Source organism: Zalophus californianus, chromosome 11 (assembly GCF_009762305.2).
Source record: "Zalophus californianus isolate mZalCal1 chromosome 11, mZalCal1.pri.v2, whole genome shotgun sequence".
In the NCBI taxonomy this organism is placed as follows: Eukaryota; Metazoa; Chordata; class Mammalia; order Carnivora; family Otariidae; genus Zalophus; species Zalophus californianus.
Genome location: NC_045605.1, coordinates 20,927,812 through 20,955,532, shown reverse-complemented (window position 1 = coordinate 20,955,532; position 27,721 = coordinate 20,927,812). Strand labels below are relative to the sequence as shown.

General features: G+C 49.8%; 1 protein-coding gene across 18 annotated transcripts in view; it reads right to left on the bottom strand.

Moving 5' to 3' along the window:
* Positions 1 to 27,721, bottom strand: part of PKNOX2 (PBX/knotted 1 homeobox 2) — a 304,609-nt gene that overhangs the window by 161,880 nt on the left and 115,008 nt on the right. For 16 of the 18 annotated variants that reach the window (XM_027581284.2, XM_027581295.2, XM_027581285.2 and 13 more), the window contains one exon: positions 23,474 to 23,543. The gene's annotated coding sequence lies outside the window, so the exon portion shown is untranslated. Of the gene's footprint in view, positions 1 to 4,871; positions 4,943 to 23,473; positions 23,544 to 27,721 lie in introns of all 18 variants that reach the window. The other 2 variants (XM_027581293.2, XM_027581299.2) reach the window with 1 other exon arrangement.

Here is a 27,721-nt window from a genome sequence, read left to right as displayed (position 1 = left end):
CTCCTTGTGAACCAGAATTCAAGCCAATTCTGTTTGATCAACCTGCATGGAGTTCATAGAACGTGCCAGACCCTGTGCAGAAGTACTTCACTGCCCCTTCCATTCCAGACCGTGATGAAGTAGGGTTCAGGGCTCCGACAGTTCTCATGCTATGCAGGGGGTGGGGGTCGGGGGGGCGGGCTGCAGCAGGAGTTCTGCTGGCCCCCGGGGTGGGGGAGGTGGGGACGGACACATTCTCTGCATCCCCTGGGGGTCCCAAGCAACTTCAGCTTTGGGTTAAAGAGGGTCGGGATGACCCCTCTGCCTCCCCCTCCCGCCTCCGCCAGAGCCCTCCACCCCCTGGCAGCCTGGGGAGGCAGAAAGGAGGGGGGCAAGCCTGCCAGGGGGCTCCTCTCCTTGCCATTTCTTTGGCAGTTCCCTCACTGGCCCTGTTTTTCAGACCTCTAGTAATAAAAACAAGCCAATAAAATGAACATGAAAATATATTCATTAGGATTTATAATGCTCATTAAAACTGCCTGTGTACGAAAGCATGACTTAGCTTCATATAAGTGGGAAAAAAATGCAAATTATACTGCATGCAAAGGAGATATTTCCCTAATCGTCCAATCAAATGCCAGCCCAATTATCTGTGGCCAACCCAATGGGTTAAAATTATACTCTCTCTCCTTGGACACAGTGAGGCGCCTGAAAGTGTTTCATTTTAATAAAAATGAAATCTGGACCCTGCAGAAAACCAGCTTCACTAATGACGTGTTTACACAGAGAAAGACAATTTCTAGTTAATGGTGATTACTACCGAGAACAAATTAAACTTCCTGGAGTATATGGGTTAGAGATAATGGGAACAGGGAAAAAAGTTATGGTTTTAGTGTGTGCGTGGCGGCATGGGGGGAACGGGGTGACACAGGAGGAAAGAAGCCCCAGCACCTCCGGGAAGAAGTCGAGACTGCAGGGACACCGGGGTGCGTGCGGACGGACGGGAGAGCTGGGGACTGGCTGTGTGGCTGCGTGGGCCAGGCCCAGCCACCCAGCTCGGTAGTGGGAGGGGGCAGCTTTCTGAGCTCTCCAAACCCTAAGGCTGGCCACCTTCCTCTGGGGCAGGGTCTCATTCTGCCCTCAAGCTCAGGCCCCCGGGAGTCTGCCACTCTCCTTCTTGGGAGGGCAGGTGACCAATTCCTAGCACTGCCCAAGTCATTGGGAACTTATGGAAAGTGCTTCCTATCCCACTCCACTGGTTTAGGATCAACAGAGCCTGGAGGTGGGCTTAGGAAAAGCAAGGGAGCAAGCAAGCTTCAGACCGGTGACGGAGGGAGCAAAATGGACAGGAGGTAGAATGACAGAATAATCATTACGATGGGAACATAACTTCACCTACCCTTGACTAAGTCCTTCCCAGCTGGAGGGCCCCATTCTAAAACATTTACCCATTTTTACCCTTACCTTTGGGGCAGTATCATCATCTTTCTCCTCTTTTTTTAGAGCAAGAAAACTGAGGCCGTGTTACTGATGTTACTGAACTCCCCATGTCACATGCCTAGTAAGTAAAGAAGTTGGATTTCTAAACCAAATGTGATTCCATTACCCATGCTCCTAACCATCATGCTACACTGTCTGGCTACAATAAAAACGGAGCCCTGGGGCGCCTGGGTGGCTCAGTCGGTTAATCGTCTGCCTTTGGCTCAGGTCATGATCCCAGGGTCCTGGGACTGAGCCCTCGCTCTGGGAATCCCTGCTCAGCGGGGAGCCTGCTTCTCTCTCTGCCTGCAGCTCCCCCTGTTTGTGCGCACACTCTCTCTCTCTGACAAATAAATAAATAAAATCTTAATAAATAAATAAATACAGAACCCTTTACTACTGGTATGAAAACAAAGCCACCAGCTCACTGCCTGGCCCCCGTGCACTCAACTTCTTATCCACTCCTTTGGCCACTAGAGGACATGAAGATGCTCTTTCAGCAGCAAAACGTCAGGAACTGCCAGATCCCTTCTGCTCCCCGTCTCCCCTCTCCCTACCTCCTACAACCAGGTGAGCTGGGGCAGGGAGGTGGGAAGGGAGCCAGGATTCCTCCAGTGCTGAGTTTTAATGTATGTTCTTTTGTAAACAAGAACAATCATTTGTGAACAGGCCCAGATGCAAACGGTCCCCAAATCAGGAATTCCAGCTCAGAGGCGCAGAATAATACAGCTTTGGGGAAGATTTAATAATAGTAAAATTAAAATTGTAACTGAAGCATAATGAAGAATGTGGTACAAACAGGCACTGCAAAGGAAGAAAAAAAACCCCACACAGATTAGCCCCTATGGAATAGTGATTGGTTGAGAGCAACAGTAAACAATGCACAGAAATGCAACTTAATTATCTTGCAATTCTTAACATTCTACCAAAGCTACATGGAAAGCTTTGATGTTGGCAGCAGCCAAGGCAGCTTCTCTGTCTCCCCTGCTCCTGAAGGAAGATCATTACTAAGAAATTTGCAACCACTCCCAACAGCTGAGCTAGAGAAGAGCAGTGGGGTTTATCTGCTGAGAAACCAGGAAGTGGACAACCACCTGGGAAGAAATCATCTCTCGAGGGCTACCAAGTCAGGGGATCGGTGGACAGAAAGAGAGCTCTGAGGATCGGGATGCTGGTAGGGGATGCTCAGCTGACAACCAATCTTCAGAGCTAAGTGGGTAGGCCTCCTTGGGGAGCCTGGGGTCTGTCAGCCCCAGGACTGGCTTAGCGAGCACTGGGGTACTTGCTGGATGGAATCTGGCCTGATTGCTTCTCCCCTCCCCGCTCCCCCCCCCCACAACACACACACACTGAGTACCATCCGGTTGAGAATGTCTTTGTTGTTCCTGGGTCTGTCCCTGAGCTGACCAGCCAGGATTCAGGGCAGTGGGGGAAGAGATCCAGGGGAAGGAGGACTCCTCATTCTGAGTCAAATATCTCCTTTAAGGATGCTTCTGATGGACGTCTGCAGAGATGGATTCGGAGGACTCCCACATCCAGAAACCCTAAGACTCCAACGCCTGGCTTCCTCTCTCCTAAAATTGCCCAAGAACATGGCACCCCAGCCACTAATCCCTTTTCTTCCTCTTTGGAGGCCCCCTTTACTCTTTGTGAATGGTGATTCCTAGAAACAGGGGAGATTTTCATCTGTTTGGTCGGTTGGTTGGTTAAATACAGTCCTGCCTAGAGACAGAGGGATGGGCAAGATGACCTTTGTGGTCCCAGACCTACGCAGGAGTGTAAGAGACCAAAATTGTGGTCCATGAAGTCTCTATATCTAGGTTTGCTTGGGTTTTTGCCTTGTCTAGGCCCCTAGGAAGGCTCCTGACTTTGTTTAGTTGAGTCCCGAAGTGCAGCAAGACTGAGTTCAGTTGATCCCTAACCGTGAGATGGCCTGGGAGATCCCAATCTCTTGGTGATGGGGTTCTAGGGTGCCAGTCTTGGGTCCACCCTCTCAAGGGCTCCCCTGATGACTGGATGCAGGGTCACATAAGTCCAGAGGAAGTCTTTGATCCCTAGACAAGCAGGTGCCCAGACTGCTGAGGGGCCTGGGGAGAAGGAAGAGGTAGATTTTCCCTGCACAGGAGATGGAGATGCTGCTGTAGTTCCCCAGTGGTTGCCACTGCCCTGGAATGAAATATTTTCTGTGGTTCCTCAGGACTGGAAGCTTCACTCCTATCATTCTGGAAATCAGTCCCTGGGTAGGCTAAGTTCCCCCATTTCACAGATTGTGGGTTCCAAGTTGTAATGGAGGGAGGCCACTGAGACCTCCAAGGAGGGGTCTAGACTGGATGCATTACCCACTGCTGGGGGCTGGGGATGGGCAGGGAGAGGCAATCTCAGTATTGATACATTTATTTGGGATGCTGAGCTTTACAGACTCTGGTATGTTCGAGCAGTGCAGAGTGGTGCAGAGACTCACCCAAACCCTGCCTCCCTTGGTAGGGTAATTTCCAGAAGTGAACAAAACCTGCCCCCCAGGTCCCACCCCCACCTTCATCATCCTCTGATCCACCATCCTCATAAATCTGTAGTCTACCACCCTGAACATGACTTCCATAACCCTCATCTCATTCTGAAAATATCTGGTTTATGTAGGGTTCATTGCCCGTCCCTCTTTCCCACTAAAATATAAATTCCTTAAGGGTAGGGGGCATGTCAGTGTTGTTCAGCAATGTGGCCAAAGTGCCAGGCATGTGGCAAGCTCCCCATAATAAGTGTTGGCTGAATGAAAAAATAAAATGCCCAGGGCCATCCTCATGCTCCCTCTCTCAGTCTCACCTTGGGGGTGGCCCAGGCTCATCTAAAACACCTGGCCTCAAGATATGAGTGAGGCTGGAGCTTGGCCAATGAGGGACTGTGGGACAAAGCGAAATGCTCCTAGAGTCTGGAAACATAATGGAAACACATGTAGAGTGCTCACGGGGTAGGGACCAAGCGTGGCTCTGAGTCCTCAGCGTGGATTAGCTCCTTTTCATCGTCACAATGTGGGTTTTGATACTGCCAAGTCCACTAACTAGCTGAATGACCTTGGGATGGTTACTTCCTCTCCCGGCCTTATTTTCTCAGTCATCTATAAACCAGAGAAGAGTGGGCACTAGTCTGGAGTATCTGCTAGAACTGTAAATCCTGAAAAGACAGGGGCTGTGTATTCACTGTTACAGCCTCAGTACCTAGCACAATGCCTGGTACACGGAAGGTCCTCAGTACATGTTTATGAAACGAATAAAGTACTGTTCTGTCTAGCTCCGTTCTAGGATCCCAAATTGCCCATTGCTCTGCTGCAGGCAGGTCAGTTTCTCATTTCCCTTGGGCTCAAGAGGCCTTGTCTATTACTTCCAAAAGCCCAAGGGGACCATAGACTTGGAACTCACCTAGATCTGTGTCCTCAGTGAAAGGGAGGCAGGGACACCCAACGCAGCTCTGGGGCCGGAGGAAGAGAGAGCTGGCCAGAGGAGACAGAGGATTCTGTGTTACCCAACTTGGATGAGAGGTAGTATCACGAAGGGATCATGATCCCACAAGGCCACAGGGTACACATACTCAGATGAGCCTGCAAGTTAGGCAGGGCAGAGCTGACGGAGCTCTTCGTCTTACAGAGGCAGAGACTGAAGCTCAAGAAGGGTAAGCCACTTGCTCAAAGTCACGCAGCTGTGTAGTGACCAAGACCCGTGGCTTCCTCCCTTTTCTTCCCTTGCTGCCCTCACGGCCCTCAGACCAGAGCCCTGATGCTTTGGCGGAGGAGAGCGCTGCGGCAGGGGTGGCCCCTCGCCTCTCCTGAGGGCAGACTCTCCCAGCACCCCATCACCGCCTTGGAGGAATGGCAGTCAGAGCGAGATTTGGAGAGATGGAAAACTGTTGGTGACTTTTTGCACTTGAATATTTAAAGACATGTTTTATACTTTGTACAAAGCTGTTTGGAAACTGCCCTGGTGCTAAATTTTTGCAGATGTCAGATGCGTCCAGCTCTTCACTTCAGTTGTCTAATAGCCCAAGTGGTTGCTGCCTCTGTTTGTTTGTCTCCTTGGGGTGTGCTCTCTTCAGTCCCGGGAGCCCCAGGAAGCCTGGTGTTACATAAGCACCTCATCAGAATAAACATCCAGCTAAACACCCGCTTCCTTCGGTCCTCCCGCCCTGAGAGGAACATTTACCTCAAGCCCCACATTTTCCCAGAGTGCAGAGAAAGATTTTTGCTCCTGACAGCTACCCTCTTATTACCAGGGGTCGCCCCGAGGAGTCAAGCCCAATCTGGAGCATCTCTGGGCATCTCGTTCCTTCTGTAAAGGACAGGGGACAGGGGATCGCCTTTCCTCAGACCCCAGCTCCCTCCTCAGCATCCTGGCATCCCTGACAGCAGCTATTTATTCATAGAAAACCTACTGTGTGCCAGGCCCTGTGCTGGGTACCAAGAGTATAAATAGGAGTGAGCCTAGATCCCTTCCTAGGGAAAAACCAAAGCAGAGCTGAGGTGACAGACGCGTGAAGAAATAACTACAGATCAGCAGCTATAATTGAGAAATGTATGTATTCTGGGATCCAGGGAGGAAGGAATTTCTGGCTCTGCCCGGGGGTCAAGGGCATTTGCACAGGGCTTTGAAGGACATGTAGGTGTAAAGGAAGGAATGAATGAAGGAGTTAGGATATATAAACGGCAAAAAGTAATACATAACAGGAGGTGTGAAAAGCCGTAGGGCAAATAGCATGTGGAGGGACTGAGCTAAGCCACTTCTCCTGGCACTCAGCTACCCTCAAACTGGCTCTGGTCTGGCCAGACTCCCTTCTTCTTTGACTGGGAGAGGGAAACTAGAGGCTGGGGAGTCCTGGTAGCCTGCTGCCTTAGCATCTTTTTGGCCTCCATTCCCTCCTCTTTAGAATAGAGCCAACAATATAGCTACCCCATAGGGTTGTTGCAAGGACTAAATGAGATACTATGTACATGTGCATAGCGGGCCTTGATAAATGGAGGAATCATTATTACTGCTTTTGTTACTATTACCACTACTGTTGCTGGCAAGCTTCCAGGGACCTAAAAAAAAATGCCTTGGCGGCATAAAAACACTTCTGGATACACTTGATTCTCCACATGGTAAAAGATTAAATTCTTCACTTCCAACCCAAACATATCAGGAAGGGCCTTCCTACTCTTTCTTGATGATGAAATGAAAAACATTTTGGAAGAAGCAGCCTTTTGTCACGGGAGCTTGCTTGGGCAATCCTCAAAGGCCTCATATAGGTTATGATGCCTGGGACAGAAGTCGGAGGCAATGGGTGACCCACTTAGCTCAAAACGTCGCTCATACAGGTGCATTAAAGAGCTCTATGGATGCAGCTGTGTAGGACCCCTTAAAGGATTGAGCTGACACCCATGTGCAACCTCCAGACCCTGTTGGTGAAGGCACGGGGGGGTGGGGGGGGCGGGTCCATAGCAGTCACTGGGGACAGTGACGAAGCTGCTTGGCATCCGCTGGGATTTGGGCCTGGCGCTCTCACATCCCGGGGAATTACCCGGACTTTTCATGGAGTACACTGTCTAGTCCTGGCTTTCAGGACCCCAACACACACACCCAAATGCCCAAGCCAGAAAACAGGATCTCATCCTGGATGCAGCCTGTCCCTCACCACCCCCCACCCCCCCATTTCAAGCCTGTCACTTCTCCACCTGTAACACCTCACAAATGTATAGAGTGTTCTCTTTCTCCATGACCACTTTTTTCAGGCAGGGCATCATCATCTCTTGCCATACCTTCCTAAAAGGTCTCCTTGCTTTTTTTTTTTTTTCCCCCTGCCTTCCTCCAATCCATTCCACACATTGAAGCAGGAGTGATCTCTCCAAGACACAGATCTGGCCAAATCAATCCCCTGCTTCAAACTCTTCTATGCGCCACCCATCCCTTGGAAGCCTGGCCCTCCAGACGCTCCATGGTCTCCAGCCCCAGCTCTCACCACAGCCTCTGTCCCACACTATGCTCCTGTCAGACGGAACACCTGGCGTTTCTCCCCTCCTGCCAAGCCCTCCCTAGCTACTGAAGTTCTCCAGCTTTGAGCACTTCCAGCCACTCCCTTGTTTCTTGGCTCACTCCTCATCCTTCAGGTATCAACCCAGACACTGCCAACTCTCGAGGAACCCTCCGTGACCCCGCAAGATTTTACTAGGTGCCCTCCTCGGGGCTCTCAGAGTGGTCCGCCCTTGCCTGATGACAGCACTTTACATCCTGTACTAGAAGCACCTGCTTACCTGTCATCTGTCTCCATTCTTTCACCGTGCACTGAACTCCGAAAGGGCACATTCCCTTCCTAAATAATCCCCGAACATTGTGGGAAATAAACATTTGTTGAATGAACAACAAATGAACAAATAAATGAATACACAACAAACTGAATGAATGAATGACTTAGGACACACAAGCTGAAAAAAATCCCATAACAGGAGGTCGTCCCCACCGTGGAAGCTGAACACATGATGCAGGAGGCAGAGACACAGAATGGAGGCCGGAAGAGGTCGGGGCTGGTCCAGCAGGCAAGGAGCAAGAGAAGAAGGGAGGGGCCCTGGCAGAGAGGCAGGAAGGACATCTGAATAAACTGCCCCTTTCCATCCTGCTCCAGAGCCCCGTACCCTGTCTGCGGAAATCTCAGCTACCTGAGAACAGAGAGTTTCACCAACAAGGAGACTTACACTATTTCATAAACTTTCTTTAAATTAAAATCAGGCAACGCACACGCATACACATATACCCCACAGACATCTTCGCCGCTGAAAAGTTGCTCCCTATAAAATAAAAGAAGCTGTTTAAATGTCTTCCTTCCAAGCTAGCCCCACAGAGCTGGAGCTGAGAATACATTAGCCTTTAATGAAGTGAGACTCTCATCTTCCAGGAGACACCTCATTTAGCGCAATTGTTTCAGAGCCATTACAGAAAGACAATTACAAGGAAGCGGGGAGAGTAATTGAAAATGCTGGCAGGAGTTGGGCGAAATGATAATAAATAAAAATATTCAACCTAATAAGCTTCCAGGAGGGGGTGGGATGAAGAAAATCAACATAATTAGAACTGAACCTTAGCAAGGAAAAACAGACAGCAGGGTGGCAAGTGCTCAACTTGTACAGGAAGAAAGAAGTCACATGCCGCCGAAGATGATTCCGGACCGCAGGCTGCTGGCCCCCTCCGGAAGCTGCTGGAGGGCGGAGGGGCGCCCAGAGCCCAGAGCTGTCAGGGGGCTCAGGGTGTGCTGGTCCTGGCCATGGAAACCTGGGTGTGTGGAAGAGGCAGGCCCAGCCTGGTGCAGCCGGAGGTCCTCTGTGTGCGGAGAGGGGGCCAAGGGAGGCCGAGGGGGGAGCACGGCCCGAACCCTGACTCAGTCACTGCCAGTCTCTAGTTCTGCCACCATGGGCAAGAGGCCCCCACTTTCTGGGCCTTGTTTCTCCCCTCTTAACTCCAGGGAGGCAAACTCTAGGATCTGTAAGTGCTCTACCTGTCTCCCGTGAAGCCTGTCTCCCTCTATAGGTGCGTCTTCCTCTCCTTACCTGATAGGCCCCCTCTTTGGTTCTGAAATTTCAACACAGGAGCCTAGCAGTTAAGCTTAGGAAGTCGGCCTAAGCATCATTCATGTAAAAGTCATTCCTGACCCCACTTTATTTCCCGCCAGGGGCATTGGCCACATCCCACTTGCTGGGCCCTGGCCCTGCCTGTTGGGTCCAGCACAGCTCCTAGAACACAACTGTGTTTGTTGATAGTTCTGCCTCTGTCTCTCCCTAAGAGGCTGTGAGTACTGTGTAGAGCATTTGCAGAGGAGATGATATGAGGCCCGAGACTTGTTTCAAAATAACCCCAGTGAACAGGGGAGTGCTGATTTACATTATGATTTCTTGTTTGGTTGTTTTTGAAAAAAAGCAATGTAAGTAACTTGAGGTCAGGGACCTCAGATTTGTCACCCAGTAGCTAGCTCAGGAGCCAATACACAGTGGGCACATACTTATTGTTTTGTAGCATAATGGGTATCTAGTAAATACGTCAAATAAACTGACTGAGGATCAAATTGAAGTCAAATTTTAAAAGTTTGGAAGACTTTCAGATAGTCTCAATCAATTCAAACAAATATATTTCAAACCACACTTAATTTACTGAGAGCCTATAATGTGCCGTCAATGTGCCAGGCCCTGGAGATTCACAGAGGAACAGGATCCCCAAGTGACTTTCCCTAAGGAATTTGTCATCTAGTGAGATTCAGGTTGTAAGGCTTTAGGCATGACATGAGGCCACACTAGGGGGTGGGCCATTTGTCTCACCTCCTGGACAGTGGCACAGTGGCCTAAGTCCATGGTCCTCAAATAAGTTTACAAGTCTATCAGTAAAAATTTTTCATACACCTTCAATATGTATGTGTGTGTGTGTGTGTGTGTGTGTGTGTGTGTGTGTGTGTGTATGTGTGAGTGTATTAGACCTACTACCCTACCAATATATGACATATCCTATGGAACACACTCAAAAATGGAAATCTAAACAGGATGAGATAAAAAATACCAATAAATAAAGTAGAAATATTTTCTTTTCTTATTCTAATAACTTATCTTGCTTACTTTTTTTGAAGACATTACATGTAGAGTACCAGTGTCCTGGGACTAGATAGGCCTGCCATATAGAAGTAATTCCTCAGGTCCCTGCGTGGCTCAGTCGGTTAAGCATCCGACTCTTGATTTCTACTCAGGTCATGAATTCAGGATCTCAGGGTCGTGAGATCGAGCCCCGTGTCAGGCTCCATGCATGGATCCTGCTTAAGATTCTCTCTCTCCCTCTGCCCCTCCCCCGCACCACTGTTCCCTGCCAGCTTGCGCACACATGCACGCACTCTTTCTCTTAAAAAAAAAAAAAGGAAGTAATTCCAGTCTGCTCAGTATACCAAGCAGAATTTAACACCTGCTCTTCTCTTGTTGGCCACAGCATCTAGTTTCCAGTAATTGGTGACGAATGTGGCTCCGGGTCCGTCGATCCCTGGGACAGAAAAGCCAAAGCAGAGGATGGGAGAAGAACCCAGACACCTCCTCCGAGAGAAACTAGGAGTAGTCTGTTCATACATTCATTTGGTAAACACCTATTATAAATTCAGAATGTGCCAGGTGCCATGCCAGGTGGAGTGAAGTCTACAGGGCAGAAGCCTGTACTGACTCAGTTTCGTGGAAAAGGATGGATGCAGATATACTTGAGATGCAGGTGGATGCTGGTCAGTGTCAGGAGATTCAGGCCATGTGCTCTGGGAGGGAGAAACTGCCTTCCCCTGAGGGATCTAAGACAGGAGATGGCACGGGACTAGGGATTACAGGCAGGGTTTGGCCATGCAGAGAGCGAAGACTCTTCAGGAAAAGGAAATGCCTGTGACAAAGACACAGTGGCGGTAAATTAAGGGGGTCATTCTGCTTTGCCTATCCTCCTTTCCATCTGGAGATCCCATATCCTGGGGCCGGGTGAGAGAGAGAGAATGCTTACCAGAATTGCAAGTACAAGAGACAGGGGCCTGCTCTTAGACTGAACACCCTGGAAACTAGAGAGTGAGGCTTGTTGCTGGGCCAGCCTCCCATCAGACATGCCAGTGATCTGTCCAACAAAACAAGCATTTATGGACTGCCAAAGGCTAATGGGAGAGAAAGCCAGTCTAGTAACAGTCATTCTCTTCCATTAGGGATGAACAGAGCTTGAGCTGGCCTACAGGTGAGGCAGAACAGATGACTCCTAAGACCTGTGCTCATTCTGGGATGCTACATCCTGGACTCTTAACCCCTGGAGAGTGAGGCATCTCTAGGAAAGATGAAACAAGGATACAGTCTGATAAAGAGTCACAGAAAGGAGCCCAGGGTGCACCAGGAGCTCAAGGATGATAAACCCTAGCCAGGATGCGGTCACTTACTCATCACCAAGAGACTGAGATCTAACCAGGTAAATGAGGGGGATGGAGAGCGTTCTAGGCAAGGAGAACCTCACATGTAGAGGCAGAGAAGCACAAGAGTACAGAAACTCAGCATCCTGCTGGTAGAGGCAGATGGTCATAGGATCCAGCCAATCCAAAGAAAGCAGGAACCGTTGGGGCCCTGGGGGGAGACAAGAAGCCTTGGGAGTCACTCTTAGGCAGACCCTGCTTTGCCTAGGGCTGGGTACCACACACAGTCGGTGCTTAATAAATGTATGTAGATGGTAAATTGTCATCTCTAGGAAGTAAAGGCTGGGATAAGCAATTCATTCTTATAAAGCCCCAGGCAGGGCCACATGCTGAGATGCATTTATTAAAGTCTTTTGATGAGAGAGGGAGGGAAGAGAAGAGAAGAAGGGAGGAGGAAGAGCTGGGCCAGGGGCTGCCTGTCAACATCCTGACAGAGCCACCTGTGCCACCTCCCCCCACCCCCAGCTCTCACCCCTTTACACCCAGAACAGGCACAAGGTCTCAGGGGAAAGCAGACAGGAGCCATGGAAAAGAAAGGAAAACGCAATAATGTCCTAAGTCTCAAAGCAGGGTCAAGCATGCCTATTGATTCCTTTAATTTTCCCAACAACCCTGTAAGATGGGATTTTTATTACTCTGTAACAGATAGGTAAACTAAGGCTAAGTAAAACATGGTTGGTAGAGGAAGCAGGAGCTCAAATCTATTGGATACTATTCTTCCAGATGCTTCCCAGACCCCAGAGCGGATAGGGCAAAGGGAAGACAGAGATGGATACCAGATGGTGGTTGGCAGCCCTAGGTCCTGGGTCCCCTCCTGCCTCCCCAGGTTCTGCTGGCCCCTGGATGTTGCTAGGTGAAACCCTAGAAGTTGGTGAGAATGCCCCAGGACCCAGGCTGAAGATGGCCAGCGGCCCTCTAGGACCTGGAAGATTCTCTCTTAAGGGCAGTTCGGAAGGACCCTTAGTAGACATATCCACAGCAGCCTCCCATCCCCTTCTCTCCCTGGTTCCTTGCTCCAGCCTTGACTTATATTTTGCATCCAGAAAGCCAGCACCTGCCCTCTGAAATCCCAGGAACCTCCCCAGGCCTTGACATAGTTCCCGTCCCAGGAGTTGGGAGCCCCGGGTTCCATCCGTTCCAGCCTCTACCACCAAACCCTCAGTGGCCATAGGCGAGTGTTAGCTCCTTTTGGGCCTTAATTTCCCCACTAAATACTGAGGAACTCACTGATCTCTAAGGTCCTTGAGCATCCCATGAGCCTCTTCCTCACAACACAGACTTCTGCATTTTCTCCCTGTCCCATCCCATAAAAGCCAGGAGTCCCTTCCCTTGGGTGAGTCACCTGCAAGCCCATCATAGGCCCCTGGGTCACCTGCAACACATCATAGGCCCCCGGGGACCGCAGGCGAGGCCGTCCTATAACAGAGGGCTAGAAACCAGGAATAGGCAGACTACCACCAGGGCCTCTGTACAACCTGGCCAGGGTGTGCTGGCCACCAGATTTGGGAAGGTGGCCAGGTCCCTGCTTCAAAGCCAATCCCAGCTGCTTCATCTGAGAGAGTTGTCTGCGTGCAGTGGGAAGCACAGTCTTCGTAGTCGTGGGGACCCGAGTTCACTGTTCCTCTTTCTACCTGGGGAACGATGGTGTATTGCTTCACCTCTCTGATGATGCCCAGCTCCCTGATTTGTTCTGTTATGAGAGGACTTGTGTCAGAGGGTTACAACAGATAATGGAGGAGAAACACCGAGTGCAGTGCCTGTCACATAGCAGAAACTAATCTTCTTCAGTGCCCCCCACGTTAGTATGACAGTAGGACTCCCGAAGCACTAGACAGTCATGGGAATCACATGGTGTGGGGAAGAGAGCTCAGCCAGTCACCAAGGCTGAGCAGGTTCATGATGAAAAAAACCCCCTCCCAGCAGGAAAGGCTCCAACCCCCCAGGGAGAGACCCAGGTGGGTCACTTGAATGTGATACACTTTTTTTTTTTTAATTGGGCTTAAAGTTATAAAACAACAGCAGTGAACTCCTCCTGCCTCTGCAGGTACTTGGGCCCAGGTGGGGATCAGGGGCATTAATTAAACTTACTCAACCTCCCCCACAAGACCTGTGGTCCTGTGTCCCCGAAGCTTCTCGCTGTGTGGTCTCCTGCACCAAAAAGTGGCTCTTCCTCAAGTCCCAAACCTGAAAAAGGATCCACCTTGTGGACCAACCTCACAAACACCCTCAGACACCCACCCCCAGATGCCCACCCCAACCTAGCCTAATTCGGTCCTAAGTATTCCTAAGGTGCATTCCAATTTCCCGCTGTAATAAATGGCACAGAATGCAAATGGAGGTGGATGTGGGACACAGATGTTTGCACTAATTTAATTGAGGGAACACCTTGGATTAAACACTTTGCAAAACACTCACAAATAGGTTCAGTGCATTCGGTAATGAAAAACCTCCCAGCCCCCTGGCACTTTGCTGCGGCTGCCTGGGGCTCCAAGAGCACGGCTGGGAGTGGGAGGGTGTGGGGGAGAAGCCCAGAGCACGGTGGAGACAACATGCCTCCAAACACAGGGAGAGAGGCAAAGGAGCCAGTTCCTAAGAGAGCTTCCAACAGATTTTCCACCAGCTGGGGCTGACTCCACCAAGAGAAAGAATCTGGAAGGGTTGAGGAGGCAGGTAAGCAGCACCTGCCTCTCCATGTGGGTAACTGCTCACCTGTAGGGGTCAGCAAGAGGCAGGTGCCTCCCTGTCCTAAGGTACTCAGCTCCAACCTGGAGGCCTCACTGCCCAGCTGGCTGATGACCAGTCACCCACCTGCACAGGATTGAGGTCCCTAGGCCCAGTAACCCCATGGAAGATCAGCCTATTTGATCTTTTGAGCCATGAGGGTGGGTGCAAAATATCTCAGAAATTTGGGGGTTATTTGCAAGGCAGTGCTCATTTCTCTGAAGCTTCTTCCTCACCTTCCCCTACAGATTGGGGACTTCAAATGTTCAAAACCTGTACATCTACCAAGCTCCAATCCTTCCCTTCACTTTTCACCATCCATCCATTCATCCCCTTAGCTCCGACGCTACAGAGAAGAGTGATGGTCATCTGCCCTGGAGCTGTGTGCTTGAACAGTCACAGGTACACTGTGATAAATGCCCTCAGGGAGGCATACGTGGTAACCTGGGAGCCCAGGGACAGTGCAGCAACTTGGCATGAGAGGGTGCAGAAAGGGGGAGAAGGATTTCTGGCAGAGGGAACATTTGCAAAGATAATGAGGCACAGAAGTCTAGGCAATTGCAGAGACTCGGGAGAGACTTGCCGTGTGGGTCCACTTGGGGGACACGTGGCACAAGTGAAGATGGGCCATTTTCACCAGCCCCCTCCTCCCACCCCAGCCCCTGACAGTTCTCAGAGTTGGGCCAACCTACAGTCAGTTCCTATAATGATTGCTCTGTAAGTCTCAGAGTTCAAATCAGGCCAGGATGATTTTATATTCCTGAAAACAGAATCCCTAATTTTCAAACACAATGATCACTTCAAGTGTAATAACCATTATAATAATAACCTCTTATACTTGTATAGTGCTTCATAGTTTATAAACCACTTTCACATATCTCTTATAATCCTCTATCAATAGCCCTTCGAGAAAGATAGAATAGGTAGTTTCAGTATTCTGGCTTTCTGGGTGAGAAAATTAATCCCAAGATCTCAACTACGTAAATAACAGAACTAGGGTTCAAACTCAGGTCTATGTGACACCAAAGTGCATGTTTGTTCACTCGTTCAATCATTCAGTCATTCAGCCATTCAGTGCATCATGGAGCACTGGTCGAGCACCTACTATGTACCGAGAAACACTTCAGACCCAGAGCGTGGATAGCCTGGTGGGGATGTTAAGATGAGTAAAAGCCTAGATGCAGAGACAGCACAGTGACAGATACACCCAGACCGACAGGACAGGAGCAGGGCAAAAGGCAAAGCACGAAAACCCAGGAACCGAGAGAAACACAAAGCCACTCTTACAAACACTGCCTCGCACATCCACACATACCCTGCAGCCTGCGCTCACACATGTAACACGCATGTGCCCTTACCACACATGAAGATGGGAGCCATTTCTCCTGGGCTGCCCCATGCTCCTCAGCATGGAATGTAGACTCCTCCACACCTGACATCCCCACCACTACCTGGGCAATAGCTCAGACCCAGCAGGTGGAGGCCACCATGTGGGGCTAAGTTTCACCCCACACCACAGTACATATAAGCATTCCAGCACTATGTGAGCCCTGGTGTCGTGGCAGTAAGGGTGTGATACACTTCTAGGCTGGTTGGCTGGCTGGCTGGCTGGTGGATAGATGGCTGAATGGACAGATGGATGGGTGGGTGGATGGATGGGTGGATGGATGGATGGAGGGATGGTGGAGGGATGGATGGGTGGATGGATCAATGGTGGATGGATGGATGGATAGTGGAGGGATGGACGAGTGGATGGATGGATGGATGGTGGGTGGATGGATGGGTGGATGGATGGATGGATGGTGGAGGGATGGATGGATGGATGGATCAATGGTGGATGGATGGATGGATGGATGGTAGATGGATGGATGGATGGTGGGTGGATGGATGGATGGATGGTGGAGGGATGAATGGGTGGATGGATGGATGGATGGTGGGTGGATGGGATGGATGGATGGTGGATGGATGGATGGATGGTTGGTGGATAGATGGATGGGTAGATGGCTGGCTGGCTGGATGGTGGGATGGATGGATGGATGGTTGGTGGATAGATGGATGGGTAGATGGCTGGATGGTAGATGGATGGTGGGTGGATGGATGGATGGATGGATGGATGGGTGGATGGGTGGATGGATGGATGGATGGATGGTGGGTGGATGGGATGGATGGATGGTGGATGGATGGATGGATGGTTGGTGGATAGATGGATGGGTAGATGGCTGGCTGGATGGATGGTGGGATGGATGGATGGATGGTTGGTGGATAGATGGATGGGTAGATGGCTGGATGGTAGATGGATGGTGGGTGGATGGATGGATGGATGGATGGATGGATGGATGGGTGGGTGGATGGATGGGTGGGTGGATGGATGGATGGGTGGATTGATGGATGGATGGATGGATGGGTGGATGGATGGTGGATGGATGGACAGGATGGGGAGGGACACCGGGAAGCATAGGAGCTTTCACCTAGCTAGAGGTAGATCCTGTTGGGGCCCTGCCCGTGGGCCCAATTACAGCTAAACAATTCTTTGCTTTCTGAGGAGGACAAATGAGCCTCAGTTCCCTATGCAAAAACAATATCCACCTCACAGGACGTATGTGAGAATGTGTGACAGAAGATGCTGATACATGTAGTGCATGACTTAGCACACAGAGGTAGTGCTTTCCCAGGCAGGAAGTAAATGTAAAGGACAGGCAAGTAACTCTGCAGAGACTCAACAGAAATCAGTCTCCTGACTTCCCACCACCATTGTCCAACCTGGGGCTTTAAGGACTTACCAGAGAATGCCTCTCCATCACCCCACCCTCTTCTCCTAGGTTCATTCATTCGACCAACCTTGTAGGGTGCCTATTATGGCCAGACCTGGTTCTAGGTACTGGGATTAGGAGAATAAGATTCAGTCCTTAACTTGGAAAGACAGACAAATAACTGTGTTTGAGGTCCTGGGATGACATGGAGGACACAGCAGTGTTTCACAAAATGCAGGGAAGCTCTGGAAGGAGGTAGTCATAGAGGAGATATGTGAGCTGGGTATTGTAAGAGGAACAGGGGTTACCAGGTCAAGAAGATTCCAGACAGAGGACATAGCATGTGCAAAGGCTCTAGGGTGTGAAGTTATACAGAGTATCTGGGGGCATCTGAGCAACTAGGTATATTTGGGGTATCAGGAGTAGGAATGTGCCAGGTGTCTGAGTGTCTATAAGTAAACAAGAGGAGGAAACAGCAAGGGGGGGCGGTAGGAGATGAAACTGGAAAAGTAGACAGGGTGGAGCCCGGAAGCCCATGGTCAGTCAAGCCAAGTAGATGGTAGAGAGTAAAGCACCACCGGGGTGGTGGAGCATGGGTGGGACTGGTCAGACGCAACTGCAATAATTAGGCTCCTGCTCTTCAGGCACAGCACTAGGCTCCTCCATATAGAGGAGGCTATCCTTGGCTGACGCTGATGATAAATGCATTTGACGAGGTATTTTCCTCTTTGATTCAGGCAATTATCCCTGGAGAAATGGACAATTTGGGAGCAATTTTTCCTCTCTGAAGAGCCAGACTGGCTGGCTAACAGCAAAAGCAAGGGGAGGGTTCCCACATGGCCACCACCACCACCACCACCACCACCACCCACAGCCAGAGCTGCGGGGAGCCGTGCTTGGAAATCCTTTAGAATGTCCTGGAGATTCGGGAAGAACTTGAGAAGGGATAATGGTGGAGGTCACAGGTCCAGAGAGGAAGAAGAAACAGGGGAAATCCCTTAGGCCGGCTGAAGACTGGCAAGTCTGCATTTCTAGTGAACAGGACAGAAAAGCAGGGTGGGTGGTGGCTGCCACCTTGTCGTTCTCAAACCCTCGAACCTTCTCCAGTCCAGCTCACAGCAGGCCAGGTTCTCCCTCCCCTCTTTTCTTCTCTCCCCTCCCTCCCCTTCCCTCCTTCTCAGCTCCCCTCCAGAAAGGTTTATAGAGAAGACTCCAAATAGCCCCCTCTCCTGCAGGCATAGTTACACCAACTGAAAGGAGATTTAATTAGCAAAATCTCGTTAGGCAAACGAAATTATCCGTAAGACAATACTCCTCTGGACAGGGGGTATGATTAAACAAAGCCATTAATTGAGAGAGTTGCTTTGGCAGCTCCCCGGATGCATTCATCTCTGGGCAGGCTCCACTTTGCCTCCTTGGGCCAGAGGAACAGACTCCGCGTCCTCCCCACTGGCCCCACCCGCTCCCCACTTCATCTCTGCTCTTGCAGAGCCCCTCCAGTTGGGGCTGCAGACCTCTGCATCTCATCAGCGGCGCGCTGCCGCCAGATTCCTGCTAAAGTGCCTTGATTGCATAATGTCTATTTGCATAATGTAAATTGCAATCTCCTAGCTCGGGAGGCAGGAATCACAGAACAGCCATTATTTTTTACCACTCCACAAAAATTCTACATTTAGAAAGCAGATTTGCAGCTCAGAAAGCCGTATAAATCTGAATCCGCCAGAAACGCCATTAAATCACACCAATTAAGCCGGACCAACGAAGAGCCCCTGTCACTGTTCTCTGCACACTCAAGGACTCCCTGCCCAGAGGGAGGCCACAGGAAACTGGAGGCTATGGTAGTGGGGCCTGGGAGCAGGACCTGCAAGAGGCAGGACATTCTGTTTTATAAACCCTAACACACACACACATCCCCACCCCCACCCCCACCCCCACATCCACACACACACACACACACACACACACACACACACACACACACACTAGGCCCCGGCCACCCCAAGCATAGGTCCCATCAAGACCTGGAGGAGAAAGAATGAGAGGCAGGTGGAATGAGTCTTGAGTTCTTTTTTGAAAGAGGAGTACCTCCATGTCAACCTCAGCCCGTACTTTCTAATTGATTAAGTTCTTCTTTCCAGCTTATCTCTTTAACTCAGACAAACGACCCTGCGGGCAAAGCATCCCATCACGAGTGACGGGAACTGAGACTACCCCCTCAAGCAGTAACAACTGTCCTGACACCAGCAAGACCCCATGTGATTGCCCCCAAGACAATGATCGACTTGACCTTCACTGCCCACCTGCACGTACCCACTGACCTTTGTCCCACATTTTCCTGATATAAACCTGCATGTATTTTCAGCACTTTGGAGACAGTCTTTGTGACGTGAGCCCGCTGTCTTCCCAGGCCTGGCCTCACTGAAATAAATCCCTTTCTTGTTTCCCCACTGCTCCTCTCTGCCTGTGGATTTCGTCAGCGGTGAGTGGCCGAACCGGTTCTGTTTGGGACCCCCCGGAGCCAGCGGCTCTTCACCCCTGCACCCCGGCTACACATCTTAAGCTCATTGCCTGATTTCTGCTGGGCACACTATCTGTCTATAGACTTTCAATTTATGCAGCAGGAGAGCGTGTATCAGGAAGTCTGCACCCTTGGCAGAGGGAGTGGGAGATCTAAGGTGTTTTGCATTGGGGGGGGGCCCAAAACATCCATGCCTTTCACGGCTCTTCTGTGACTTTTCCTCTCTTCTCTTCTCCCAAGTCCCTTGCGGCCAAGTGTAAGAAACTGTAGGAGAAATCCTGCTCAGACTGGGCTGGGGTGGAGTCTGAGCGCTTTTTAAAAGCTATTTCCTAGGGGTCACTGGGGAGAGAGGTGAGTCACAAGGTGCCGGGTAAAGGGGCATTCCCTCTGACAATGACGCAAGATCCCAGCTTCCCCTCAGCCAGTCATACACCTGGTTACTCTTTTGCCTCTTTATTGCTCATTCAATATTCATTTGTCAAAGGGCAAGATGCTAATGTGTATTATTAAAATATCAATAGTTTATGAGTGAACTTTTATGGAGGGTGCGGTTAAAGGAAAGATTCTTGACCATCCCTGTCAGGTACAATGGAGAGAAACGATCTTTTCCAACTCCACTTTTTATTTATTTCCTGGGTGGAGGAATGCCTGAGCCGTTTGAGTAGCTATCGTGTGCCAAGAATGGCTATAGTGCTTTCACATGCTGGCTTCCCTTCGGTCCCCACAACAGTCCTGAGATGGGTATACAATCCCATCGGCATTCTGGAGATGAGCAATCTGAAGACCAAGCAGAAGTGCCTGGATCACGAAGGTGCTAAGTCGGAATCCAAACTCTTGCTTTTGAAAGACTTCAAACCCCAACTTTTTCCCCCCAAGTTGGAGCCTTGAAAATACAAACGAGCTTTACATTTTTATCTGTTCTTTCATTTGTCCAAATTAAACATTCGTTTCCTGACCTAAATTTCCAAACCCCGGCACTTTTTTTTATCAAAACCAAGCCCACCTACCCTTCTCCTCCCTGCCCCCTCCCTTTCCGGCATTAGCCATTCTCAGATCTCAGCCCCTCGGGAACGTGAATTGGTTCTGTCTCCACTCTTTTGTTGCTTGAGCTTTGTTTCTATCCTCTTAAGTCACAATAAGGCATTCAGGCACTCAGATTCTCTTCCAAAATTCAGCCACATCCGGGTCAGGAAAATGGCAAAGGAAAGGGGGCCTGGTCCCTGAATGGCACAGGTTCTAGTTTATAGCAGAAGGGCAGGAAGGAGAGGAGAGGATGTGGGGTCAGATAGGAAGGGGCTACCCAGACTTCCCCAGTCCCCAACACAGCCCCAGTAGCCTCTTAAGCCCGGATCTCTGGCCAAAACCTCCCCCAGCTTGGAAGGTCATTGAGTTGGGGGTGTGGGGATCCCTGGATGGGAATGAGGGCCTTAGGCTTGAGGAATCCCTGGCCACAGGTCTACGTGCCCCTCCAGACTTGGCACTTCAAGCTGTGAGTTGCAAACCGGACCGACTTTTGTTGAAATGGACTATCAGGTGGAAGCCTCCACCAACGGCAGGACCTCTGAACACCAGCATGTCCTTGGGGAGTCCCGCTTTGGGAGGAAGCCTAGCCCAGCCTCTGGGGGGCGTTGGGGAGGGCTTTAAACCCAGACATTCTGTGAGATAGGGGCAGTTTGATTTTCAAAGACAGGGGTTTCTTTAGCCTGTCTTTGGAAACAGATGAGGCTGTAGTATGTCAGACTTGACAAATACGAGTCGTATAGATTGTACTCTCCAAAGATGGTTGCAACAACATGTATCCCATCCCTATGTTGCTCTTTTAATGTGCTGTTGATACTCCTCCTTTGAGTCATGGTGGGAGGGATGTCTATGTTCCCTTCCTGAAAGTGAGGTAGGCCTTTGTAACTGCCCCAATCAAGAGAATGTGGTGGAAGAGACGCTGCTTGACTTGGGCAATACCGCTCCCACCTGGCTCTTGTTCTCTTTCAGGGTCCTCCCCCTTGGCATCCAGCCACCATGCTTTGAAGAAGCTCGAGTCACACAGAGTGGTCACACGGGCCCGCCTGGCAGCCCCAGCCAACATCTCAGCCAACAGCTCATATCAGGCCCCTGAATTATAAGTGAATGAGCCTTCAGACGGTTCCAGCACCCAGCTTTTCACTTCCCTCAGCTGAGGTCCCGGACCCAGTGGAACAGAGACAAGGCGTCCGTATGGTGCCCTGTTTGAATTCCTGACTCAAAGAATATGCACATAATAAACATCGTGAAGACGCTAAGTTTTGGGGTGGCTTGTTACACAGCCGTAGTAACTGGAACACCACTGGGATTAAATGGAATGTTTGTGATTTCCTTCTCAAATCCAGCCTTCCCTGGTCTTCACTCTGAGACTTCAGACTATGCCCTCCTCAACTGGTTCCAGCCCCCCGGAGCCTGCCCCCTCTCCTCTTCCTCCCTCTCCAAAAGGCAGGGGGATGCTCATGCCTGAGGCAGCCTTGGCAAACACTCCCTGAAAGATCATTTGAATCTCCCCATCTCAGAATCCCGGGACCCAGAGAAACCTGCTCTTGCTTGTTCCTCAGTGCAGGTCCAAGAGCGTGTCCCCATGAGGGAGCTTTCCCTGGGTGTGTGTGGACCAGCGCAAGGTACCGGGTGCCCTCAGAGGCAGGGAGGGAATGTGCAGACCTATTTCCCCACACTCACCACTCTCATTAAGGTTCACACTCAGCTTGCTTCTCTCCTACTTGACTTGACTTATGAGGTCCCTTTAACCTCCGGTGCGAGGAGACATGAGTCTCACAAAGGTCTTTCCACTGTGGCTCCCCCAGCCCCCCAGCCGCATCTCCTAGGTAGGCTTTCCTGGAACAGGATGGAGGGAGGCACCCTTCCCTGCCCCCCCGCCCCCACCCCCCCCCAGGGCCTCCCCACTTAGGCTCCGACCACTCCAGAGCCTGGGCTGCAGAGGAGGTGCCCTGAGAGCGGCAGCCCGTCAATCACAGAGGCGACCAGCACTGACTCGCAGGCCATTAGGCGGGAGGGCCGGCGCCCTGCTCACTCACCGGGCAGCCATCGGCAGGATGTTAGACGATCGCATGGCGGCCATTCTTATGATTTATTCAAATACTCATTACAGTCAATCTATTTTTACACAGAGGTGAAGATGTGCGCTGATAACGGTTAATCATTTATAATTCCATGGACTGGTTGGAAGCCAATGTACTCTCGGGCGCGGCAGAAGCCCAGCCCCCGGTAGCCCCAGAAGCAGGGTGGGAAGCTATGTAGTCCAGGGTAACCCGATCTCCCGGCTGACATCTGCTGAGCAGAGACCAGGTTGAGGGTGCCATGGGGACAGGAAGACACGGGAATCCCAGAGTGTCCTCCAGGAGCTCACAGCCTCACTGCGGGGCACGCAGGAAGGTGCAGGCCAGAGGTGCGCTTGGCGTGTGGATGCAGTAGAACTTCGGGAGAGGGAGAGAGCACTTCTAGCTGGAGTTACCAAAGAAGGGTTCATTGAGGAGACCGGACTTGGGCTGCGTTCCTCCAGGTGGGTAGGCTTTTGCCAAGTGGAGAACCAAAATGACACATAAAATGTACGGTGGGGCTCTCACTGTGCCGATAGAACGGAAGCCACCAGCATGTCTTCCTTCCCCTCCCTCACGCCTCTCGAGAAATAAACCAAGGTGTAAAAGCAAGTGCAGGCTATGAATTGGCCCGCTTCCTCCTCTCACAGCCTCCCCAGCTTAGCCCACAGATGACAGTGGCTCGGGTTGGCCTCACAAACTCAAGGGCTTCCCTCTCCAACACTCATGACACACATAACACATCATGTCCACCTTAATGCACAATCAATAAAGTCTAATTAAGTAGGATGTCATATTACAGGGCTTCTTTGTCACATTCAGACCTAATCTAATTAGAAGTCCACTGTATTTTACATTCTGACTGGCTCATTGTTGAGTATTTCTCTTGCACAATGCATGGCTGTTAAAGATCAGGTTCAAGGCTGGTCCTTAACCCATAACCTTATTGAGTCAGCATGGAAACACCACGCACAGTTACTTACAGTTCACAGTCCCTTTTCTGGTGAGCGGCATGGAGGACAGAAAGCCTCAGAATCCTGCTCCGGACTTCACCTGTCAATAAAAGAAAACATTTTTAGAGATGTGTATGATTCCACTGGGAGTGAGAGCCGAGGTGGGGCTGAGGGAAACTTCAGAGTGGGTCTGGTGCGGGAGCAAAGCCACGACTCTATTCCCACAGTGCTGAAGTGGGAACGTTTCCTGATCAAGGGACTCCAGGTACAAGACGACTATTGGTTAGGACAACTAACCAGGACAGAGAAAGCTATCACTCCTTCCTTACCTGCTTGGTGCCTCAATTTCCTGTGAGTTTCATCCCCTTCCCTATAGGAATCCTGGAGAAAAACAGGCTCATGGCTATTGAGAGCCCTGAGCTGACCAAAGCAATAATCATTTACTGATGCTTCCCGTCTGACGGAGGACCCCATGCAGGGGGACAGAGTTGCATAGCCCCCGTGAAAGCTTGCAACCTATATGGGGAAGGCTGCAAAACACTGGCAAACCACAAAGCTGAGGCTGTTGTTTATGGCAGGTTTATGGAAGGTCCTGATCGAGGAGAGAATTTTCAAGGAAAGGTGAAGAGTCCAGTTGGGATGGAAGGAAAAGAAGGTGCATGGAGAAGCATGATGAGGGCAAGACTGGAAAGACAAAAAATGTGACTGCTTTTAATTCTCTTTCTGGAAGAAAGCAATAACAACAACAAGAAAAACCCAGCCCACGCTTATCAGGTGTCTGCTCCATGGTCTACATTGGCTAGGTGCAGCAGGAATAAAATCCATGGGTGGGTCCTGTTATAAAAGTGCTGCCATGACATCACTGAGGAAATAAGATTACCTACATAGAACATCATCAGATAAGACAAGACTATATGCACAGTGGTGCTGAACTATGTGGTAGGGACTATAATTCTCTCTCCACAGAGAAAGGAAATTGGCAAGAGCTGAGGCACTCAAGGAAGTAGTCAGGAGAGAGGAGAACTTAAATGGGGCCTTGGAGACCAGACAGGCAAGATTTGGCTGGTAGAAGGGATCGAGAGGGCATTCCAGGAAAGGGAGCAATCCAAGCAAGGATGAGGGCGGGCGGCATGGAGTGCCCTGGGGCAATGCAGAAGCTGGTCTGCCTGAGACAGACCAAGGAGGGACCAACACTGAGTAAGCTAGTTGGGGCCAGAGCATCTAGGGCTCTGAGGGTCAGGCAGAGAGGCCAGGCTTGGGTTAGGAGCTGGTAGAGCCATTTAAAGTTTTTCAACAAGGAAATGACACTAAGAAGAGCCTGCCCCAAACCCTTTAAGATCTTCCTTCCTTTTAATTAAGACAGAGAGGCTTCTTGGGAAAGGTAGAATTTCAGATAGAAAATTCAGGCATGAGGTGTAGTGTGATGTGCTCATGGAAACAAAATGTCCCTCTTGTTCAAGATGATGTCCACCAGGCTGAGGCACTTCCTCTGGGGCTGTCTACTAACATCTGCATGACCGAGGCGAACGGTTCAAGGAGGTATCTCTGAGATAAGCACAGACCACTGGACAGCAAGTCCTTGAAGACAGGACCACGCCTCCTGCATCTATGTAGCCCCAGAACCTAGCAGAGTGCTCAGGATGTATTGGTTCTCAGTATATGTCTGTTGAAATGTTCATTGGTAGACCCTCTTCATTTCAAACAGAATCCACAACCAGCAGCTCTGAACCAGTCATGGGTTGGCAATGGTCGGCAATGGGCTCCAAATTAGAGTCTTGTAAACAACAGACATACTGCTACTGAGCGCCCATGAACTCACTGTAAGAAGTCTCTAGATTGAACTGCATGCAGTGGTACTTTATCCCTGCCCTTTGGGATTGTCTGTTGAGCCGCCAGCAACTTAGAAGAAGATACGGCAGACTTGCCATTTGCACATGCTGTGAAACTGGGAAGGACAGCCACTCCTGGAGAGATGGATTCAAGAGCGTTATAAAGCTTTTAACAAGCTGCAAGAACAGGCCAAAACAAAAAAGTCCATTTTTTCCTCTACCAGTTTTTGCACAATAAGATCATGACAGCCATAAAAGAAATAATTTTGAAAATAAAGAAATACAGCCCACAATCCCATCACTCTAAACCACCAAATTACTGTATCCCGTGCCCACATGCAAATCCATTTTTATTTTTTACAGTAGAAAAAGATTTGACGAGAATATATACACCAAGTCCCACTCTTACATTCAAAAAGTCAATCGCAAAAACACCGAATAGGGTAACCTGGTTTAAAAAGAAAAGAAAAAGAAAAGATGTAGGTGATTTGAATTTAATGCAAGCTCAGGACGAGCCCAGAGTGTGACAGACACATTTAAATGTTATCTTAGGTTGCATTAATACCCACACAGTATCCAACCAAGGGATGAACAGTCCCCTCACTTTGGTCTTATCAATCTATATTAGTTTAGGATGCAGTTCTGGCATTGTATCTTAATAACTTTGACAGAGAAGAGGACAAGTGAGCGAAGATGTCCGGTAACTAAAAGTGCAGGCTCTGGGGGCACCTGGGTGGCTCAGTCAGTTAAATGTCTGCCTTTGGCTCAGATCATCATCCCAGAGTCCTGGGATTGAGTCCCGAATTCTCTCTCTCAAATAAATAAATTTTTAAAAATCTTTAAAATAAATAAAATAATAAAAGTGCAAGCTCTCGAATCAGACTGCCCAGGTTTCTGTCCCAACTCCACCACTTACTAGTGGCACATTACTTAACTTGGGCAGGTTACTTAACTTCTCTGTGCTTCAGTTTTCCATCTGTAAAATCGGGCTAATAAGGGTTCTACCTCTGAGGTTTGAGTGAGGATTGAATGATTTTGTAAACTGCAAAGCGCTTAGAACCGTGGCTCACACAAAATCAGCACTTACTGAATGTTAGCTCTTTATTGCTATTTTGTTGTTGTTATTTTCATTACTAGGAGGCTGTGCGGTAAAAGATATGAGAGAAGAAACCAGACGTGTCCCTCTCTAAGATTACCCCTCCTTCTCCCACATGGTGGCCCTCCAAATATTTGAAGAAACTGTATGAAAGAGGGGCTGTGTTACTCTAGATAGTAGGATCAGGACTAATTGCTAGATGTTAGAGGAAGTCAATATAAGAGAGAAGTCTCTAGCAATGAGAACTATCCAAAAACAGTTGGTGAGCTCCCCAACGCGGGAGGGAAAATCTGCACTGGGTGAGAGGCTGCTCCACAGCATGGTCTCCCCGACGTGGCTTCACCCATCTTTGAAATGTTAAAAAAATTAGGTTGACAAACTTATATATTGAGAAAACCTTAATATTGTCTTCATTCACCATTGTTTCATGAAATAATTCAACCCCCCAAAAGTAAAGAGAGCAACAAGGACCATTCTTTGAATTGAATAGAGCATAAATAGAGCATCGTGGAGGGGTGCCTGGGTGGCTCAGCCAGTCAAGCGGCTGCCTTCAGCTCAGGTCATGTCGAGCCCCGCATCAGGCTCCCTGCTCGGCGGGAAGCCTGCTTCTCCCTCTGCCTGCCACTTCCCCTGCTTGTGCTCTCTCTCTCTGTCAAATAAATAAATAAAATATTTTAAAAAAAGCATCGTGGAAAGCACTCCCTCTCTCCCTCTCTGTCTCTATCTCTTTGCTCCTCTCTCTCTCTCTCTCTGTCTCTATCTCTTTGCTCCTCTCTCTCTCACACACACACACACGTGTGCACACATATGTGAACACGCAACCTTTCCATACTGGCCTTATTTTTCACTCGTGACCACGCACCTGTGGAAGAGTCTACGTAACCTGGCGCTTACCCGTGGACGCAGGCTGGGGAACCACCTATGTGCCGTGTATGTTAGGGCCTTCCAAAGCCAGCAGCTGGTGGTCCTGGCAGGAGAGCGATCATGCCAAAAGCCTTCACCCAAGCAGCCATGCCATCATGGAACCAGAATTGAAACTCAGGCCTGTCTTATTCACCATGAAAATAAAATGGAACTATAAATGAAATTGACCATTCACGTTTATTAATATGAGGAAATTGATGAAATGATAAATGAGGGAGGAGTTGTTGAATGCTCATGTTTGTCTGAGAATGATGTAGACAGAGGGGCAGAACATGCTCCAGGAGAGCTGAGTGGCACCCAGGGAGCACGCCTCGGTAAGTTGGGAGGGTGGAGAGAGATGAGCTGGGGGCTTAGCGAGGCCATGAGTCTAACAGAGAGAGCACCCCTAACAGAGGGGTGTCAACCAGACATGGGTTTATACCCTCCTCA